Here is a 17402-nt window from a genome sequence, read left to right as displayed (position 1 = left end):
CCATATGAGACCTGGGAAAGAGGATATTGGGCTAATTCTTGTCTGATATTTATGTGGGTGTCCTTAAAAGGGAGGAAGGAAATGGACTTTTTCCACAGCTGAATTCCAGATGTATCCAAAGGAACACATTTTACTCCTACTGATGTCAACTGTCTCCTAACTCCTTTCACTAATTATTACAGATTGTAAACCCATGTCATTTCAGGCAACCACTCTCAATGTTCTTGGTGTATGGTGTCTCTCTGATCTCTGCTTCTTAGCTTAATAATAACAAGAATAGGAAAAATAACTGCCATGTAATTGGTATCTAGTGTTTGGCATGTCTTTGCGTACATCACCTACTGTAATCCTCATGGCAAACCTGGTAGTAGTTACTACGATCTATATTTTACAGATGATGAAATCAGGGGCCAGAGTTAGTGACTCTGTGAACTGTTTAGTTCAGTAGAGTCTCAAGCTGAGGGTTTCTTGTAGCAGTGTTTCCTACAAAACCTAAGAGAGACATCCTTAGAAAATCAAGGTCAAGATTAAGTGTGAGCATGTTAATTTCAGTTTTTTCTTTCCAGTCCCTGTGTCTATGTAATGTTGAAGCAACAGCTCCATTCAAACCAGCCTTTGTACAACTGAACCATCCAATCAAGTGATCAACCAACTTAAAAATAAATGAATTGTCAGTTTGATATTTAGAGTCAAATCATACAGTTTACAAACAACATACCCTTGGTTTCATTGGTCTTAGCATTGCAGGTGATACATAATTATTACATAAATTAGAACTACCATGACTTTTGTGCCTTCCGTATCTTATTTGGTCTTCTTTACATGACTTCAGAGATTTGATGGTTAAAAAAATATATTTATCTTGTCCAGCCAAAAATGTGTTTTCTAACCTGCTATCTAAGAAAGGTTTCAGACCTAAGAGGCAGGGAGATGGCCAATTCAAGCCTTCTTTCAAATGTTTGGGTTTTGAGACAGCCAGTGCTATTTGCCAGCTGGAATGTAATTGGATTTGGGAAAGGATAATTTTCACCATGAAACTTGAATAAGTCATTACTTTAGCCTTCAAGACCCCTGATAGAAATCTAATCCCAAAACTCCAGAGAAAAAGAAACTCTCCTAAAAGGAGAATGGATTCACTGGAGATCTGATTTCTTAAAGAATGTGATTCTAAAGGATTGATCAGTAAGACACAGATAATGCCTTATGCCATGATGATTCTCTAACCATTGATGGACAATTGTTATTTTCATCCTGCATTACTCACAATATAAATCTCTGCCTGGCTGCCAGTCCTCACTTACCACTGTTTTCCAAATCCAGAACAATTTCAGCCTCACTTGTAGGCCTGACCTGTCTTTAGGGATTTTCCTAACTCAAGATAGAAGAGATATAACTTGGGGCTCAGCCTCCAGCTCTGATTGGGTACTCAGTTCTACTCTACTTCTGAGACATGGTCCATATTTGTTCCTCATATATGGTAACAAGAGTCCTCTTTTGTATCTTGTACTTGTTTTTATATTGGGGGACCTATACCTCTAAAACTGGGATCTGAATTTATTCTTTTCAAGCCAGCTTCCAGGAACTAAAGCTCTGGCCCGGTTCCTTGCCCGTATGCCTGAGGCATTTTTACTCAACTGCAGATTTTCTTTGATACCTACCAAGCTACCCAGATTCCTCACAATTATTTGCTCTGGATTCCCATCCCCTCAGTAAGCCCCTCTATTTACTTCCTCCAATCCCTATCTCATAATAACTGCTTCCTGAATACCGTTTTTGTAATTAACTTTTTGCATCCGTGGTTATGTTGATGGACTGGACTTACTCATGGTACCTGTGGCTTCTCTCTTTCCCGTGCCCATCTCTCGCAGAGCACTTGTGTTTGCCCTATTCCATTGCATCACTCAACTTTGGGTAGACATATGACACATAGGGTCCCATAAATCCTAACTGCTGAATATGCAGACAAATATCCCATTCTGGTCAGTGTGTGGGATTGCATAATCCCACATGCCATATAGCACTGCTGGCACAGTTCTTGCAGGAACAATCCCTCTTCCTGGAAATAATCACAACCAGAAACATTAAATTTTGCAACACCCTGGGAAACCACTTGAACTATTCTGTGAGAGTGAGGAAGATATCAAGTATCAGTCCTGGAATCATCTTTTCTTAGAACAAAAAAACTGTGTTTGTGCTATCCTGATCACAGCAATTTTTCCCTGCATATTTTGAAAAAACACATATGCTTATATTATTTTAGCTATTTAGGTGTATAGTGCCTAAATTTCCCAATTCAAATTATGAGGATATTTGAGCAATGGAGGTGCTTGCTTCTCCAGAGGTCTTTAAAATTAGGATAGGTACTCACTTATTTGCGATTTAGAACAAAGGCAAAAATTCTACCCAAATTTCTGGCTCCATATCAAGCCCTGTATCTGTAGGTTGCATTTTGTGGTGTTCATTTTGGCTCCTGAAGGTCTATTTTACATATAGAATTTATCATTAAAATTACAAAAATTATAAATAAGTTAATATATGTAATATATATAGACATATTTATACATATATACACATATATGTGTGTGTAGTCACAGAACATTTTACCAAGTGCATTTGCATATAATATTTCATTAAAAGTCTCAAAATTCACTGCAAATTAAATATTATCTCCATTTTATAGATGTAGAAGCGGAAATCTTAAGTGAGTTGATTAAAATCTCTAACAAAACCAGGAGCTGATTTCAGGTACTGTAGTTCCAAATCTCCCATTGTTTCCTCATATTCCACTTATCAAGCTTACTGCCTTAGCATCACCTCTCCCTATTAGGGTCACCAGTACATAGTATGTTACACTTTGAAATACATGCTATAAAAGGAAGACTCAGACCAAACCTTCAATAAAACATCCAGTCTGGTAAGTTGTAATATTTTATATTTCAACTATCCTTGAGAAAAAAATTATTAACTGCCTAGATAACCTAGGATGGAAAATTTTATTTTTTCCCCTTACCTAGAATGGGAGAGGAAAGTAGCAGAATCATCAAACATCTGTTCTTGAAAATGAAGTACTGATATTTCATTTCTTTTTTAACTTAGTTTTTCAGACAATACATTTTGTTTGGGCATTTATTAAGTATTAGGCACAGTGATAGAAACTGAGAATACAAAGATAAGAAAAAGACAGCATCTCTTCTGCGGTTGTTCATAGTTTAGTGATGAATGCTGTAATGCTTTTAATAGAGGGGTCCACAAAATGTTCTGAAAACTTCAAGGGGGAGAATGCCACTCTATTTTTGGAAGTATAAAAAACTGAATTGAGTAAAAAGTCACTTAAGAAAGGAAAAGAAGAAAAAAAATAAATCTGTTGAGTAAGGAATTCAGATTGAAGGAAGTCCACATATTAAGGCTTAAAATAATGCAATTATCAAGAATATTCTGGAACTGGTGTGTTGTGGACAAAGAAGGGTTATACATCAGTCTGTAAGTTAGTTTAGGCCAAGAAGAATCACAAATATCATTCTGAGATTTTTCTACCCATTCCAACAGTTCATACGTGGAAGCATCGAAGGAGATCCTGAAATCTTCTGGCCAAGTCCCTAAATTTGATTTCCCTCAAAAGCAGAGCCTGAGACAAGGATTTTGTTACAAGTAATTTATTTGGGATGCGATCTCAGGAATCAAGGTGAGGGAATGGAGAGGGGAGGAACGGAAAGGAAGAAAGCCATTAGTGGATGTCAAAATGAGTTGGTTACCACTGTGACATCTAGGGCTCAATCTGGCTTGGGATTCACTGGGAGATGCAGAATAGACCATAGTGTTGCCCTACCAAGCATGAGGAATCTGGAGCATTCATCTACACTCTCTACTCTTCATCCACTGTGGGTAATTCCTAGGGCATTCTTCCCAGAACTTCTGGCTTGATCTAAACTAAGAGCATTCTCATTAGATAAGCCTTTAGGTGGAGAGATAGAGGACATGTTAGCTCATAGGAGAGCCGTGTGTAGGTGATCTCTTAGGTGGGCCTGTAGTTTTATAGGACTACAAAGAGGATCATATTTATTTCTTTACAAAGTGTGAAACTAGCCTATTCTATCTGGGAGGCAACAGTGGAGACCCCCTTGAAGAGGCTGTGAATTTTAAGTCATTAGGGTTTTCTTCCTTGTCATCTCCTTCAATGAGTCTGCCTCCATGGTAAATCTGAAACATGCCCAAACCATATCATCCATGATAGAATCCCACTGCCTGCTGAGAAGGTTAGTTTTTAAAATCTGGGATATCCTAATTGCAGTCAGCAGGCTTCCTTTGAATGCCTATGGGGCCTGGGAAAGCAAACTGTGTTTGTTATTTGTCCTCCTTGGGATATACAGTATCAAGAAACAAGGCCCACCTTCCAAGCCTTCAATCTCTTTTCTTGCTCCAGATTGCAAATGACATCCTTGTGTGGGATGCATTAAAATCCTTTGTGTCCTGGTATCAGCCGGAGGCCTGCTCAGTGTACACCCTGGCAGCTCTCATAATGAGGAATAATAGGCAACATGTTTCCTTAAGATTTGTTATCTTTTCTCACTCAGCCCCAGCCAATGGGTCTGCTGGGCATTTTCTGAGCCCTGCTTTGGTGCAATAATGTGGAAGGCGAGATAGTAGAGCAGCATTTGTTATGGGATTCCAGCTGCAAACCTAACATCTGCTGAGTATTCTGTAACTTTCTTTGAACATAATTAAATACAATCACCAACCTTCCCCTTGGCCTCCCACCATAGACCCCATTAGAAAAGGGGAAGAAACTGACATCAAACGTATGTGGAAAATGCTGAACAATGAAACTAATTCAACCTCAATTTACCCATCCATTTCTGCTAAAGAAGCATTTGAATCATTATTGTCCTGAAAGCCTTTCTGCTTTTCTTCCTTTCTTTTTTCCTTCCTTCCTCCTTCCCTTTCTCTCTCCTCTCTTCTCTCTCTCTTTCTCTCATCATTTTCTTAAACAAATATTTATTAAGTACATTCCAGTACCCATGCAAGATAGACATCTGCCCTTATAAGTTTAAAGTTATTTAAAACAAGTTCAGAAACATAGTATCATGATTAGTGGGAAAAGCATTGACTTTGTAATCAGATGTACCTGGGTATAAATGCTTCTCAACTATTTCCTAATTATTTCACTTCCCTGGGTCTCCTTTCCTCATGTATAAAATGGCAAATGTTATTTTTTTAAACTCACAAGGTTGTTGTGAAGTATAAACTAGTTAACAAACCATAACACATGAAGCAACATATTACAGCTTTTCTGCTTGTCTCAGAACAAGTCCCTTTGTTCTTTGAAAAGAGTTAGACACTCCCTGTTTTCTGAATAAATGAGGAGGGGAATGTTAATCTTTTAACATTTTAAGAATATACGACTGTCTCTGGCCAGAAGAATATATTCCCATATTCATAGAAACAAACAATTTCAGAGTCAGAAGGGACTTTTACTCTATATAGATGAGAAAATAAACAACTTTAACGAATATGCCTCAAGTCATACAATTAATTGAGGGTTGAGAGTTGGCTGAAACTCAAGTCTTATGGCTTCTCTCCCAGTACTCCTTCAACTCGCTGCTCTAGAGAGTCAATTTGAGAATATAGGTGACTGGCCCAACGTGGAAATGGAGAGTCTGTTGTAATCTCTCTCTTACACCTGCTACTCGATTCCGTTTTCTTTTAAAAATATGTTTGTAACGTAATTATGACATTTTTGTGGTAGAGAACATTGATTGCTCATAGAGCAGTCATCCCCATCCTCTTCTTTTCTGAAATAGCCTTCATTCCACATAGAAGCTAAAAAGGATAGCTTCTTCCTTTCCCAGTCTCTTCAAAAGCTAAGATATGGGTACGAAATTAACGTCAGCTGATGGTACATGAGGGGATGGCTGATGCTGCATGGGGGGGATGTGTTGTTACTTACAACTTACAAGCTGTTTATTAAAAATATATATGCAAAAATAGTGAAACTAATCTATAATGTTAATATTTTGATTTTGTTACATTTGTTTGCATGTCTTTGCATATACGCACATCTATGTGAGCTCAAACATGTACATACATATATATACATGGTCACTTGTAAGTAGTATTTTGAAACCTTTTTCATGTGGTATTACCAATTTCGCATACAATTTAAAATTCTTCTACACCATTATTTTGGCTATACAATACTCTAAATTTTGACTAACTGGATGTTTATTTAAGCAGCTCCCTACCATTGATCATTAAGCTTATTTCCAACATTTTATATTATAAACAACATCTTCATGACTATCCACAAAACTAGAGTTGTCTTTCTTTCCCATAGCATATTAGTTTTCTCAAAACTGCATTTATAATGGCATTATTTTACTGAAAAGCCTGGAAAGAGCAAGTTACTTTGGAAAGTTTTACACTTTCTAAAGTGCTTTTATATTCATTGTCTCTTTTGACCCTCACAGTGATCTGTTGAAGGTGATTGGGTAGCTATTATTAACTCTATTTTTTAGGTGTAAAAACTAAGGATTACTGTTTGATTGGCTTTCTTAAGAACTAAGCTAGCATGTGGCATGTCATTAAAGGTTTTTTTGACTCTAAAGTATAGTATCTTCTATCTTTCTTTTCCTTTTATCTTCCTACCTGTCTGCTTTCCTCCGTTTTTATTATTTTTTTGACTAAAGAAAACATTATCTCTGCCCTTGAGTTGCTTATAATTCACTGGGGGAGAAAGGCAAGTAAATTGACATTTACATTATCTTGTGAAAAATGCAACTATGGGAGAATGAAGGAGTAGCTCTTAAATCAAACAGGAAAAGCTTCCTAGGAAAAGTAAAATTTAAGGAGAGATACTCCATATCAAGCTCATAATTCTCACTGAGGTGTTTCAAATTCCCTCTAATCAATTATAACCTCACTTTAAAATCTCCACTTCCTTGGAATTACGATATTACATTCAAATAAGGAAGAGTCCCTCCCTGTCTTTGGCCATCGACACTGCCCTCATCCTAAACTCCTTGACTATACCAGCCCTCCTTCATTATGTATACAGTCTGTTGTCTTATGAATACTTATTCCACTTAATACAATCTTCCCAAACCACCCCCCTCTCTAAATCCTACTCATCACATAAAACCCAGTTCAAGATTTATGTCTTTCATGAAACCAGAATCAGCACCTATGGCTGTGCCTGAGAAATACAGAATTCTCATATAGTTGGAGAAGACTATAACCATCATTCTGTAAAATTTTCCATTCTCTGACCACAATTAAAGAAACACTAGCTTGCTTACTATTATCAGTTATTGTGCCTTGGACCAGGGCTACAGAGATATTTAGGGTATGGTCACTTCTAAGAGAAGGTCATTGTAATAGTCCAAGGATAGTGAGATGGTAACCTTCTGAGAAATGAGTTCTATATGTGTCCCCTTTTCTTCCCTTCTACAGATTTCTGTCTTTCTAGTTTTTTGATACAGGTGAGTATTAAATGATAGTGGTCTTGCATCTGAGTTTTCATAATCTTCTCAGAAGCTTAGAAGAGCTTCACAACTAGGACAAAATATCAGAAGGCTGAAGAGATGCCACTCAGAGGAGATTGAACAAAGCTGATATAAAAAGAGGCTGCCTGAGAAGGTGCTGACTGACAAAGACATCCATTCAATGAACTTTGCCTTTGGAAGACACTTCCCCTGGATTCTCAGAGATCTCTTTTTATTTTTTAATTTTATTTTATTATTATTTTTTATATGGCATTTTCTTATTAGTTATCTATTTTATACATATTAGTGTGTATATGTCAATCTCAATCTCCCAGTTCATCCCACCCCCCCACCCCCCACTTTCCCCCCTTGGTGTCGATACGTTTGTTCTCTACATATCTCAGAGATTTCTGATAATGCTTGGCAACACTGTTTTGGAAATGGTATTTAGATTTATGTTAATAGACTTCACTGTAATTAACATCTATCAAAGCATTCAGGGGAATTTGGAACCTTTACCTTCTTGGCATGAGATCAATGCAATAGAGAAAAGGCATTTTGGTTGACAACTAAGCCAAAGTCCCAGAAATATCACTCAAGAACTCAGGATTTTGGCACTGAAAACAAAAGTACATAAATATATTGCTGAGGGCAATCTCCATAAATTGGATTTGAGTTGCCAAACCATGACGGAGGGCCAAAAGATAGGCAAGTTATGCAGACCATTAGAAGTTAAGTGGGCAAATATAAATTTAAAAAATTGATTACAGGAATACTTTGTTTTCTGAAGAACCTGACCTGTCCACACAGAGAAATGCATTTAATTTTATAATAAATACTTGCATTAGTAATCTACTGTTACAAAAAAACATTACCACAAATTTAGGGGATTAAAACAACACACTTTTACTATTCCAAAGTTTCTGTGGATCAGGAGTCTGGGTGCAGCTTATCTGGATTTTCTGCAAGGCTGTAATCAAGGTGTCAGCTGGGCTCCATTCTCATCTGGAGGAAAGACTGGGGAAGAATCCACTTCTTCCACTTTGTGAAGAAGTTCACACAGGTTTTTGGTAGAATGTATTTCCTTTTGTAGGATTGATGGCCCTAGCTTCTTGCTGGCTGTCAGCTGGAGGCTGTCCTCAGCTCCTAAAGGCTGTTCATAGTTCCTTGATATGTGGGTTTTTCCAACTGACCTTTTAATTTATCAAGTTGACAAGGAGAATATCTAGAGCCAGTTGACTAGTAGAGTCATATATTTTAACATAATCATGGGAGTGATGTCAGATTCATCCCTTTTGCCATATTTTATTGATTAGTAGCAAATCACAGGTCCCTCCCAAAATGCAATAGGAGGAGATTGAACAAAGCTGTAACCACCAGGAGGCAGAGATCATGGATATCATCCAGATCTGTCTGCCACTATAAGGAATAAAAGGTTCATGGTTGTGTATGGATACACTAAGTTCTAAACTCAAGCATCATTTTTAAATCTATACCTTTCTTCTCTGGACTACTGCCACAGTTTCCGAATTGGTCTCTTAGCTCCTAATTTTACTCCTAAAAATCATCCTCCAGAGAACAAAGTTTATTTAAAATCCAGTTTTAACATGTCACAGACCTGCTGGTTGCTCTTCCTTCCCTAGTCCCCCACCTGCCTTCAGGTTAAATCCAGAATCTTTAGAATGGAACTACACTGAATGTATACAGCACATCTCTTCAGTTTTACTTCTAGTCTCTTCAGCTCTGCTTCTTATCACACTTCTGTTACCCTGCATGTAGTATGCTATTTCTCTTCTTAGCCTTTGCATATGATCACTACTTCCCCTCAAATAACTTCCTTACCTTCCCTGGCATTTCCTTCATCTGGAAAATTCTAACTTGTTCTTTAAGAAAATGCTGGCTTCGTCTCCTGTAAGAAGCCTTCTCTGTTATTTCCTTGCAGTTTCTCAAATTCTTTAATACTCTTTGCATAGCTGAACAGTTTAGTACCAACCCACTATGTTATATTGATTATTTTGTTTTTCTGTCTCCTCCAACTTGTCTCTGGACAAATTCAGGGAAGAATTATGTTTTGCTCACTTCAAACTTCCTGATATTAGCATTGTACAGTGTCATTTGAATGAATCGATGCATTAACAAAATAGTCCTTGTCAGTAAATATATAATGTCAATTTTGGCTTCAAGATTTTTTTTCTTGAATGCACATCCTTCATGAGATATCAGTATGTTGTAATTTTAGTAGTAGCATTTTTCCACGTTATTGGGTGTTTGAATTTCACCTATCGTTTCAGAAAAAATTTTAAAAGCCATGAACATTGGATTTTTGAGATACAAGTTGCAAATATTCCCCCTTAATTTATCTATCATTTAATTTTGCCTATTATGTTTGGCAATAGTTTTACAAACTTTTTATGAAGGTAAATATTTTCTTTTGATTATTTCCATGTTGTTATCTTCTCTGGTTGACACAGAAAATTAAACAGTTCATGTGCCAAAGTGGAAGAGGGAAATTTACTCATTCTTTGGTTAACACTGATACCATAATCAGAATAGACACATACAATGTAGTGGTTTAAATAAACATATCTTACAATGCCTTGCACACATCAGGTGTTCAATAAATATTAATTGTGTTCCTCCATTATTTTTAGTCACACATAATACCCATGTATTTGTAGGCAAATACATACAAACATAGAAACACAAACTCACCTATTCATATATTCTTAATTCAGAAACCGATCATGTTTAGGGGTTTTCTCAAAATATCATATTTTGCTTTTCAACATATATGGCTTAAAACAACAAAAACAAATGTCTCACCATTCAGTGGGATGGGTCTGCTGTGTGGTTCCTCTGCTGGGGTCACCTGGGGTCACATATGTGACTTCAGCCATCTAGTTAATTACCAGGAACTGGATGGTCCAAGAAGGCTTCACTCATATGTCTGTTGACTGGGGCTAAGTGATGTCTGGCCTCTCTCTCCACATGGTCTCACTCTTCCAAGAACGCAAGTGCAGAAGCTACAAGGACTCTTGATGCCCTTCTCAGAAGCTGTACAAAATCACTTCCACTGTATTCTACTGGTCACAGCATATCACAAGGTCAAGCCAAAGTCAAGGGCTGGGAAAAGAGACTTCTTGTGAGGAGCTGCAAAGAACTTGAGGCCAATTTTGATCCACCAAATTGTATAGTTGGATTTTTAGACCAAGTCCTAAAGGGGCTCTATTCAGTCACTTGAACAAGTATCAGAATATAAGAGGAGCTTAAATACAACCCTTAGTGAGTCAAGGAAACTCCTTAAAAAGTGAATATTCTCCTGTTCATTAATCATTATAAAATGTTTTGTCGTGTTAGGTGCACCCTACACATATGGGAAACACTTGGAAATCTTAGGTTTTAAACCCCACCAACCGGTTTCCTTTTAAACTCCTAACTTTATGTATAGATATGTAGGTACTCATATACATAGAAATATATAAACATGTATTATTTACATATAAGCATACTGTTATTCACAAACTGTATATAAATGTATTCCCATAGTTAAAAATATTTTAAAGTTTCAATCCAACTCCTTTATTGTGATTACATAGAGGGGAAAGTAATTTATATAAATACAGCCTGAAAGCCTTTCAAAAATCCCCTATAGTATGGATTTTGGCTTCTCCCATCATTTGTTGATATGATGTGTATGATAAAGACCACACAGGATTTATATCTATATATTTTTTAAAATCACATAAAAATATAAAAGGAAAGGTTGGATGCTTTTTGCCAAAGTGCCACATTATGAAATATTTCAGTGTAGGGTATATTAGCAAAAACACGGAGTGCGTCTTTGGGTAAAAAGAACACAGATCAGTATGGAAAGACTTTAAGAGTTATGATTCATTTTTTGGAAACTTCAGCCATGTGCATTGTTAATCCTTTGTAGTTTTAATTGACCCTCGCCCTATATCTATCTTATTTCAACTTCCTGTATCCCTAAGTGTGGCTGCAAAAATATTGGGCTGGTCAAAAGTTTCGTTCGGGTGTTTAATAAGATGTTATGGAGAAATCCGAACGGACTTTTTGGCCAGCCCAATACTTTGATCTGCACATACTTTCTTTCTTAAGGAGCAACTAAGCAATCCTGTTAGGCCAGAGAAAATCATACGTAACAGTGAGATACAGAATGACGTTAACAGGAGATTAACAAAGAACAGAAACTATTTTTTATGATGCAACCCTTAATTTAAAAAGCATTCATGAAGAAAGAGTTTTAAAGAACAACGAGATGAGCAAATCGACCACTTTTGAATTGTATCTATCACAGACTGTATATGTCAATATATCACAGATTGTTGTGTAGATTCCTCCAGCTTCTAGGGCAGCAGTTGGCAAATTATGGTCTGTGTTCCAAATACAGCTCACCCTCTGCTTTTGTAAATAAAGTTTTATTGGGACACATTCATTTGCTAATGTTTTCTCTATTGCTATTTTTGATATACAATGCCAAAATTGAATAGCCTTGGAAGAGATCACGTAGCCAGCACCACCTCAACAATTTACTGTCTGCCTCTGCACGCAAAAGTTCACTGATCCCTGCTGTAGGGCCTTGGATTTCTTCTGGCGAGGTGAATGAGAATCAGAAGTTGCAAACAGGGCTTCCCTGGTGGCACAGTGGTTGAGAGTCCGCCTGCCGATGCAGGGGACGCGGGTTCGTGCCCTGGTCCGGGAAGATCCCACATGCCGCGGAGCGGCTGGGCCCGTGAGCCATGGCCGCTGAGCCTGCGCGTCCAGAGCCTGTGCTCCGCAGCGGGAGAGGCCACAACAGCGAGAGACCCGCGTACCGCAAAAAAAAAAAAAAGAAAGAAGTTGCAAACAAAAGCAGGAGGCGTTTGTGGTTTACTGGGAAGAATATTTTTATCGATCATTGTCAAAAGGTTTGGGTTTGAATTTTGGTTGGCTATCTGTTGGTTGTGTAACTCTGGATAAGCTATTTAACCTGGGATTCTTCTGTTTCCAAAGTCTCTGCTACTTTATCTCTGACCTTAAAATGGATGTTGATAAACATCCTGGAACAACTTTCTGAGCTGTAAAAATGCCGTATATATGTGAATTACTATTAATTATAGTAACCATTTAATACTGTTGACCAAAATATTTTTCTTTCATAAGCTTTGTAAAACTGCAGTGCTCTGTCTTTCCAGAGTAGGGTATGGTTGCAAAGGTGGCTTTTGCCAATGAAATAGGAATCAAAGTATCACTGTGTCCCTTTGAAGGAGGAGTCATTTGGTAGGATCTTGGAACATATTAACTAAAAAAGAAGAAAATCCAAATTAGGTGCTAACTTTAGTTAGTAATAATGTACGAATATAAGTTCATTAGCTGTGCCAAGTGCATCACACTCATGAGCGATGTTAACAACAGGGAAAATAAGGTGTCGGCTATATGTGAACTCTGTCCTATCTCTGCAACTTTTCTGCAGATACAAACCTATCCTCAAATCAAAAGTTTTTTGAAAAGATTATCTTGACCGGAATTCCTAGGGACTCATACCTTTTCTCAATAATCAGGGCTTTCGGGGTCATGCCAAGGTTGAGAATAAAATATTTCCCTTGCCCTTCACACATGTGTTAGCTTTATTAATTCATGCAAATGTATTAATTCATTCAAACTAATGGATACTATTAAATAGCTGCCTTACAACAGACCACATAGCAAACACTGCGCCAGGCACAGGAGGTATGGATTACAGAGCTTAATCAAATTTTAATTTTTTACTTGAAAAGAATAATAATCCTTGGGTCATTCTGAATTGTACTTGTTTTTCTTCCACTATCATTACTATAAAATATTTAGAAAGTAAAATCCTCAGTTTTTAAATGGTATACAACTGGGTCTACCAGTTTTTAAAGGGTATTCTCTGTAACAGGAAGAGTTCTTAGATTTTTTTCCTGCCAAAAGGAATGGATATAAACTTCAACCAGTCATCCTGGCTCAAAAGCAGAACAGAGGGGTCATTGTTAAGAGACGAAGATGTAATGCAGAAAGAGAGAGAGCAGATCAGTGCAGCAGACACAAGTAAATGCAATTCCCTGGTGATAAGTAATTGGCAGCAGACATGCTGCCGAATGTACTGAGGACAGAGAGAACCTTCTTAAATTCAGTGAATTTTAAACAAAGACTCCAGAGTAGTTAAAGACAGAGAATGAGGACTGAACTTCAAATGATTGCAAACTAGGGGATTAAGTATTCTCTGCAATCCCTGATATGTGCTCTAACACATAAAAACAGCACTGGAAATGCAAAAACAACTGAGGCACAAGGAAATGCAGCAGAATATGCAAAGTAGAAGATAAAGGGGCTACAATTCTTAGTGCTGAGCAATTTGAAACTGTTAATACTATATATCATTTATATTTTGTTTTGTGAACACACACACACACACACACACACACACACACACACACTAGAGTTTATAAAAATCTCAACTCACAGTGTGAAGTTCAATTAATCTAAAGTAACAAAATCTCCCCATGAAACATACTGTGTATATACAGGCTAGTTGGGACTCATCTGACAGTTCCTTTTAAAGCTGTGATTTAAGTTTTGCCAGATAACGTGCTCTGTGGTGTTATTTGCATTCTCACCACAGCACTAAGAGTTGGGAATTAGGAAACCCCATTTACAAATGAGGATTCTAGTTCACATAAGTAGATTAAACTACCAAATATAAGATAGCAAATTAGCATTGGATCCAGATTCAAACCCATCTTCCTAACAGGTACGACCAAAATTCTGATGGTCAGAGTAGGCGAAATGAATTCTGATCCCGTTATCTCCCATATAATCTGCGTTAGCCATAATTGTGCCTGTGTGGTACACTGAATGAATACATGTGATTCTCACCAGTGAAACTGATCACGATGAGCTGGTTAGAAACAGTAGAGTGGAGAGTCTGATTATTTGCCATGGTTTCTCGTGAAACACTAATGTTGTTAACCTGAAATGTGTGGACTGGGGCTGAGTGGGATGACAGGATGGCTGGGCCAAAAAAGAACTTTCTTGAGAGATAGCAACTTCCTCGAGAGATATCGCATCCTTGAGAGATAGCACAGTTGAGTTAGCGGAGTGATGCTTGCATCATCCAGTAGGATATATAAAAGTCTTATCTTCCCAATCTACTACTTGTGCTGTCCTTTCTCTTCTCCACCTTACTGACTTTGGGGGCATTTTTATATTGAAAGATATCAACAATTAAAAAGCATATGGGACTCATTTGAATGGTTAAATAATAATAATAAAACAAATACTTGTGTAGCCAATACCAAGCCAACAGTTTTGTAGCCATTAAGATACATTTATCCATCTCTTTTCCTCCCTACGAGAGGTAACCCTAATCCTGAATTTTGTCTCAATCTTTTCCTGGCTTTTCTCTGTAGTTTTACCACTTAATATGTATTTGTATTTAATAAATTATTTAGTTTTGGTTGGTTTTAACCTTTTATGTAAGTAGGATGATCTTACACACTTATTTTAGCCATCGTATGTTTGAGATTCATTCCTGCTACTAATAGATAAATTCCTGTTTCCTGCAATTACTATCTCATTTCACGAACGCTTCAATTTATTTACTCATTTAGCAGTGCTGGGCAGTTAGGGTTTTCCCAGTATTTACTAATAATGACACTGTTGCTGTGACTATTCGAATACCTGACTCCTGATCCATGAAAAAAAAATCTCCCTGCAAGTTTACCCAGGATATGTACCAAAGAGAGGAGCTGCTGTGTATCATGGCATGTACATGTTCAAATTCACTAGGTAATTCCACTTTTTCCCCAGAAGACTTGTAGCAATGTATGCCCCACTAGCAATGGGTAATAGGTCCCCATTGTTCCACAGCCTCATGAATGTTTTCTATAATCCACCTGCATAGTTTTACCAAATTGGTCCATGTGAAATACTGGCTTAGCGGTTTAAATTTTCTATTTCTCTGAGAATACAATTAAGCAATATTCTGTATGTTTATGGTCATTTGTGTTTCTACTTCTAAGGAATGCCTTAGACTTGTGTCTTTTCTCATTTTATTTTCATTTCTTTCTTTCCCATAAATTCTTTGTATATTCTGGAGAGGAGCTTTCTGTCAACTCTATGTATTAAAAGTATCTTCTTCCTGCATGTGGCTTTATCACTCTCTTTGTGGTAACTTTTGATGATTAAGAGTTTGTGTTTTTAAATTTAATGTGGTTAAATTTATCAAGGTTTCCCCTTATGTTTTATATTTTTATGTCCATTATAATTTCTTTCAATATCCCTTTCGGAGGGTTGTTTCTGGTTTGTAAAACTATGTTCCTCTATTGCGTAGGTAATATTTATAGCTACCGAAGCCTACTTAAACTCAGTATTCAAGTTTTCCTTTCAGTTTAATCCTTCTCAAAAATTGTTCTGACCTTCTCTTTCCCACTTTCCTGTCTGAACCTTCTTTGTGAAATATTACCATAACTAATTGAAAATTATTCTAAATACCTCTAGAGTCTAAATTAAGAATTACTTCATATTGGCTTAAATATCAGCTTCTTTCCGCCAACTATCCCTCACATCCGGTACACTTCCTGAAAGGTCAGGAACTTCAGGGTTCTCCTTTCTTCTGAAATCATAGCAATCAGGCTCCGTGAGTTCCTTCATCTCGTCTGTGGAGGAATATTTTATTTTAAAAAAAAGAGAGAGAGAGAAAGAATGAAAGAAGGTTTTCTTTCTAATCCCACACAGAGAAACATTCCTTTTCGTAGCCAGATCCACATCAAGATGCAATCATTTGTTCTGGTTTTTAATCACACTTGACTGAATTGTTTACCTTAAAAATGGTACAATTAAAGATATTTTCAGGTTTCTATTCAGCCATGCAATGTGGCTCTCAGCCCAGGCTTGCTCCTAACCACAAAATCTTCCACCAAACAATAGATGTGCAGAGATGTTTGCAATACTGATAAAAGATACAAATAATCTTCCACATAGTTTTTTCCTTGTTATGAAGTGAAGAAGCAGTACTCTGCAGAAGTCTTTGGGTTGCAATTTAGAAGATATATACATTCGTCCTTCAGTATCCATGGAGGATTAGTTCCAGGACTCCACTGGATACCCAAATCTGCAGATGTTCAAGTTTCTTATATGTAAACTGGCTCTGGTTTCCATGCGGAGTGGTTAAATCCAGACATGGAACCCACAGATACTAAAGGTCGACTGTATTCTACCCTTAGTTCTCATGTTAGGATCACTCTCTGTGCCTCACTTTCCTCATCTATCAAATGGGAGTGTCGAAGTAACAGTTTTAAAGTCTTTTGTTGATGTTGTTGTTTAAATATGCATTTATTGTTTTAACTCTGTTTCTGGAAGACCCCATATTTTCAAATAGTCAGTCACTATATGTCCTTCTTATTAGGTAAGCAGTTTTATTAATGGACGAGGGGCAGTAAAGTCCTTCAGACCACTAGTATTTGGGAAGAGGGTTGGAGGCATTTCATCAGGTTGACTAAATATAACCAGGCATAGTATCTTACTCCAGAGCCTGACCTCCTTTACTGCCGTGGAAGAAAACAAACTTAATTCTGTCCAGCTGTTTTTATTCTAGCCATATTTTCATTGTCAGTGAGCTCAGACACAACTTACAATATTATTTTCAATATAAGTTGGCCTTGACTATATATTGGTACACCAAATTTCAGATTCACTTCCAAGGAAGAAAGCGTTTTGATTAAAACATGTTTGAATTTCGACCTTTTTACTAAATCTTTTTCTTTCCCTTTTTTCTCCTCCACACAAATATATAAAACAAATATTCAAGTCCAAGACAAAGATAATTCTAAAGTTCTTTTTTCTATGTGGAAAGTATAGTGTGAATTAACATACAAATGTTTATATGGGATAAGAGCTTAATAA

General features: G+C 37.0%; 1 pseudogene across 1 annotated transcript in view; it reads right to left on the bottom strand.

Annotated features, from left to right (window-relative positions):
- The window catches only part of LOC309835708 (metalloendopeptidase OMA1, mitochondrial-like), a 42682-nt pseudogene extending 26531 nt beyond the window's left edge, over positions 1 to 16151 (bottom strand). The window contains exon 1 of the transcript in view: positions 16065 to 16151. The product of the transcript in view is annotated as a metalloendopeptidase OMA1, mitochondrial-like (transcript). The remainder of the gene's footprint in view (positions 1 to 16064) is intronic.
- Between the last annotated feature and the right edge of the window lie 1251 nt (positions 16152 to 17402).

This window comes from Grampus griseus (assembly GCF_964374135.1).
Source record: "Grampus griseus genome assembly, chromosome: 17".
Taxonomy (NCBI): domain Eukaryota; kingdom Metazoa; phylum Chordata; class Mammalia; order Artiodactyla; family Delphinidae; genus Grampus; species Grampus griseus.
Note: the sequence above shows the minus strand (reverse complement) of the source record. Positions and strands in the feature narration are given on the sequence as shown.